The sequence below is a fragment of the Lepisma saccharinum genome, chromosome 1 (genome assembly GCF_977018435.1).
Source record: "Lepisma saccharinum chromosome 1, izLepSacc3.1, whole genome shotgun sequence".
Classification (NCBI taxonomy): Eukaryota; Metazoa; Arthropoda; class Insecta; order Zygentoma; family Lepismatidae; genus Lepisma; species Lepisma saccharinum.
Genome location: NC_139229.1, coordinates 212,483,454 through 212,489,121, shown reverse-complemented (window position 1 = coordinate 212,489,121; position 5,668 = coordinate 212,483,454). Strand labels below are relative to the sequence as shown.

The window sequence follows — 5,668 nt, the reverse complement described above, 5'->3', positions numbered from 1 at the left end:
TTCAACTACACTCCTATCTATATCAAACCTTAGAAATATACATTACCATGTTATATCATTTTGTCTAAAAAATGCAAGTAAAATATATTCAAAGAAAGAAGCCAAATTTATGGGAAATGATTACTGGTGCAAAGAGTTAACCATAAAGGTGAAGCAATAAGTAAAAAAGGAAGAGCATTGGGTTTAAAGTGAGACGTCATTTGCGGCAGCGTATCCCATACTACAAATTGGCCATTGTTTTACCTTACGTAATGAATCCTGTAACAACGCTGGATTTTTGTGTGGATTATTTTACTTCTATGAGTTTGCAATGCTTTCTGCATGCAGGTGGTTTTGTTTACAGAAGGTGTCAGGGTTTGTGATTTGAAATATAGGTACAGTCTATGAATTTAGTAATGTGGTGTGCTTTATATAGCGTACGTGGACACATTTTCTCTTTCATTCCTTCACTTCTTCTGCACATGATCAGAAGTTTCTGTTTTCTACCTTCATGAATAAGAGTGAAAAACTTTACAGGAATACAGATTTTTTTTATATATATATAGAACAATAACAGTACTCAGCGTGGCATGTGCACAAAATTGAAAACAATGATAGATCAATTGTTAATGTATATTTGTTTTATTTCTTTCCAGGGGGCCCCGTCGCGGAGGGCTCGACTATGCCCTCCGCCGAATAGAGGCCGCTTCCAAAGGGTGGAGGGCTCGACTATGCTCTCTGCCGATAAAGGGAAGCGGCCAACGCAGTAGCGGGAGGGTGGCACTTCCAAACCAATCCAGGTGAGTTACAGGATAAACTCCTACAAATTGTAGCTATTTTCAATAAAGATTGCTTTGGCTATTCGCACTTTAAAATGTGGATCACCAAAATCTTCAGCAGGCATACACTGGCACCCTCATGTTAGAAATTCTGTTCCAGAGAAAGTCATCCATTCAATACTAAAGCGTCTATCAACTGCTACGCAAACTGTTGAGATACAACTCATAATGCGTTGTCGCCTTGTAATCAAAGGGTCTCAGGTTCAACACCTGGTGGAGGCACATAGTGGTCCGGATCCCACTTTAAACTGCATCACCCTGTAGGTAATTTTTCACTAAGTACAGAATTCGATCATTCAGTTACAGCACCACGACATTTCCTGACCACCCTGCAGTAGATCTCTTTCAATTTGAAACTTTTTTGAAGTCAGGAATTTTCATGTGACATAGATTTTAAGTGTATTTCATGTGTCTCCATGTTTACGAGTGAGAACACAAAAACTGATTTTTCATCTCCACAGGAAGTGCCACCAGACAGGAGGTCACCCCGCGAAGCATGGTTACGACCCCCTTAGGTAAGTTGTGGAGAAACGTTTTCCATAATTCTTGGCTTTTCTGTAGAACCCTTAAGGCATGTAACATTCGACTGGATGATATTCAACTTGTCATCACGTAGCACGTAGTGGACTCTGGGAACAAATTGGGTTGACAGTTTAGCATATGTTAAGAAAAGCATATGAGGAGCCTTCTTACTGCTAAAAAATATTTATGATATTTTAGAGATCATTAGTGGTTTCTGTAGGTGTTCAGAAAAGGTAAACAGTATGCATTCTTCATATTGTGTAGAGTCTAGGAATTTTGACACTTTCTTCTGTCCTTCTTCCACTCCTTGTGCTCACAGTTAGAAGTTTATCTTCATTAATAAAAGTTAAAAACAGTTTGTGTGTACACAATAATTGATAAATTGTTAACGTAGCCTATATTTCTATTACTTCTTTTCAGGGGGCCCCATCAGTACATGTCATTTTGAGAACATCGAGGAGGCAGAGTGTCTCGACTATGACCTCTGCCAAGACATAAACCCCCCGCAGCAAAAACACAGCATTAGACACACTGAAGAAAACCACTGGCGGTTGATCATCGAAACGCGGAGGGAACGAAGTAGCGGGAAGGCGGCACTTCCAACGATAACTAGGTAAGTAACAGATTACACTCTTTTACAAATTGTAGATACCGAGTGTCCCACAAAGGGGTTTAAACTATTTGAATGTTAATAACAGAGAAAGTATTACAGATAACCTGATGGAACTTTTTGGATCTGGATCTGTCATGATTAGTGCTTGTTGCCATTCATTTGTTTTTCTTTTAGTTCAGTTGCCAGTAGTGACACGTAATTGACAAGATGGCTGGGAACCTTTCCGTTGAGCAACGGAAGTGGATTTTAAAGTGTTTTTGGAAATGTGAAACCATGAAAGAAGTGCAGAGACGATGGCGGGCAGAATTTGATACTGCACCACCGTCACGTGTAACAATTACAAAATTACGTAACAAGTTTCAGAGGGAAAGAACTGTGTGTGATCTGGGTCAGTGTGGCAGGAAGAAATCAGTTTCGGATGAAAAAGGGATGGAAGCAGTAATACAAACTTTCACAAGATCCACCAAGAAGTCCATACATCAAATTCTGCCTGCCATCGTCTCTGCACTTCTTTCGATTCCAGGTGGAGGCACATCATGGTACAGATCTCACTTTAAACTGTAGGTCCAGTTCCGATTAGCCTTACTGTGCATAAAGTAGATTTAAAATATTCAATCAAGACCTAATATTCGCCCCTGTGGGTAAATTTCCACTAAGTACAGAATTTGATCACTTACAACGCCACAACATTTCCTAACCACCCTACTGTAGATCTATTTTAACTTGAAAACTTTTTGGAGTCAGAAATTTTCTTGTGAAGTAGGTTTAAGCCTTTCCTATTAAAATAAACTTTATTTTTTGTGTCTCCATTATTAGTAGTGAGAACTCAAAATCTCATTTTCCATCTCCACAGGAAGTGCCACCAGACAGGAGGTCACCCCGCGAAGCATGGTTCCGGCCCCCCTTAGGTAAGTTGTGGATAAACGTTTTCCATAATTCTTAGCTTTTCTTATAAAATTGTTAATGTATGTAATACAGGATGATATTCAACTTCTCATCAGGTAATGGACTCTGGAAAGAAATTGAGCGAACAGATTAGCATAAAAGTCATCTTATAGCAAGAAAATTTGCGATATTTTTTGTATTTTTTAGTGGTTTCTGTAGGTGTTCTGAAAAGGTAAACAGAATGTATTCTTTATGATATGATAATCAGATCTTGATGTGCAGTCTACAAATTTTGACACTTCTTTTGCTGCTTCTTTCACTCCTTCTCAACATAACTAACTTAACTAACTAACTAACTCTCTAGCCTTCTTAAACCCGAAGGTTCATGGCTGCAGCAACACAGGCCTTCCATCTGTCCCTATCTTGAGCAAGATCTATATACTCTTTTCCATCCCTACCGATTTCCCTTAGGTCCATCTCAACGTTGTCCCTCCATCTTCGTCTTGGCCTTCCTACAGGTCTCTTACCATCAGGTTTCCCAACAAGAATCTTGTAAACTCCTCTTTCCTCTCCCATTCGTGCCACATGGCCTGCCCACCTAAGTCTTCTTGATTTAATTATTCTAATAATATCTGGACATGAATACAAATTATGTACTTCTAAATTATGTAACCTTCTCCACTCACCTGTCTCCTCATCCCTTTTAGGTCCAAAGATTTTCCTAAGGATCTTATTTTCAAATACTCTCAATTTATGTTCCTCTTTCAATGTGAGGGACCAAGTTTCACATCCATATAATACTACAGGCAAAATTACTGTTTTGTAGATTTTAACTTTTAGTTTCTTAGATATTAAACGAGAAGACAAAAGTTTATGAAGAGAGAAGTAACATGCATTTCCTGAATTAAGCCTACTTTTTATTTCCTCTTTAATATAATTTTCATTTGTTAATATTACTCCTAAGTATTTGAATTTGGAAACTGGTTCAAACGAGTTATCAATAATTAGATTTTGATTATTACCTAACACTTGGTTTCGGCCTGTAAGCATATATTTAGTTTTCTCTTTGTTAACTTCCAAACCTATCTCTTTAGCAGTTTTGAAAAATATTTTAGCATTATTTTTAATTGTATTCACATCATCCCCAGTAAGTCTACATCATCTACATATGCTAACAACTGAGTCACACCATTTAATTTTAGTCCTTCTTTAGTTTCTTTTACCTTCCTAACAGCATATTCTAAGGCAAAATTAAAGAGTAATGGAGATAATGCATCTCCTTGTTTTAACCCATCATGAATTGTAAATTTATCAGACATATTAATACCCACACGAATTTTACTTTCTGTTTCACTGGTGCATATTTTTATCATACTAACAAGCTTCTTAGGTATTCCAAACTCTACTAATATATTATATAATTTCTCTCTTTTGACCGAATCATATGCTTTTTTGAAATCAATGAATAGCTGATGGACATTTTTATTATATTCCCACTTTTACTCCTTCTCAACATGGTTAGAAGTTTATCTTCATTAATTAAAACAGTTTGAATGAATTTGCAGATATCCAAGACCATCTTGTAGATTGAAGTGTATCTTTTGAAAATGCTAAGAAGCAAGATGTCTAAGTAGTATACGAGGCGTGTGTACAAATATTCAGACTTTGATTGACCGACTGTTAATGTGTACTTCTTGTATTTCTTTCCAGGGGGCCCTGTCAGTTCATGACGTCATTCAAAAGAGCTGCAATATGGCTACACTGACCAGTTCACCGAGATTTCAGATGTCAAACACAATAAAGAAGAGAGCACAAACGCTACAGAAGAACAACAGTAATGAAACGATTGTGAACAATTGTAAATGTTGAAAAATTAATACAAATAAAACTTTTCCCATAAACATTATAAACATCTTCTTACTTTATGATGAACCAAAAAATCTCTTTTTTTAAAAGGGTGAAGGATTCCTATTTTCTTTTTCAGTTTACTGAGTCTCATTTTACGTTCACTTTCTGCCCAATCGGAACTAGTCCTACAGCTTAAAGTGAGATCCTATCCAGTATGTTTCTTCACTGGGATTCAAACCCGAAACTCTTGCCATTTCCTTTCTGTTTGGTAATATATTTTATAGTCGTCAATAACTGACATAGCCATCCATCAGCATATTTTACAAATTCCTTTATCATCCCTATTCTTGAATACTGTTCTCCTATCTGGACCATGGCTTCAAAAACTAATCTCTCCTAGATTAATTCTGTCCTCAACATTTTCCTCACCATTGCTCGCCAACAAATACTTTCTCTGAGGAACCATCACAAAACAGATATTATGTCAGTCTTAAATAACCAACCACCACACTCTACACACGTCTCAAATTAGCAGACATGACATTTTTGTAGAAAATCATGAATGGCAAAATTAAATCTGAATTTCTGCTCAACAAATTTCATCTACAAGTCCCCATACAGCCAACCGGCAACGTAAAGCTCTTTCACAATCCCACTACAAGGTTCTCCCTTCTACAGGCTTCCTCGCTCATATAATAAATAACCTGCCTCCAAAAGTGAACATATTCTTGCCAAAAGAAAGTTATAGAAAATTGTTAATGATGTATGTATAATTTTCATTTTTCTGTGCCATCTTGTATTCTATTTTGTTGATGTTATTATTGTATTTTTTCTGCTGTTACTGTTTCAGTGTAAAATGGTCATTCAGTACTGTATCTGACACTTTAGGTAAAATACATAAATAAATAAACTAAGGTCGTTTAGCATTTTCCCCAAAGTTTATTGATTGGCGAACAAAAAGGGGTGCACCATGTGATTTGAG

At 36.8% G+C, this 5,668-nt stretch overlaps 1 long non-coding RNA gene across 1 annotated transcript; it reads left to right on the top strand.

Moving 5' to 3' along the window:
- Positions 1–269: 269 nt before the first annotated feature.
- On the top strand, positions 270–4,673 carry LOC145991605 (uncharacterized). Its single transcript, XR_014442077.1, has 6 exons — positions 270–374; positions 636–779; positions 1,280–1,333; positions 1,761–1,953; positions 2,807–2,861; positions 4,549–4,673. It is a non-coding gene; the product is annotated as an uncharacterized LOC145991605 (long non-coding RNA).
- Positions 4,674–5,668: the final 995 nt, after the last annotated feature.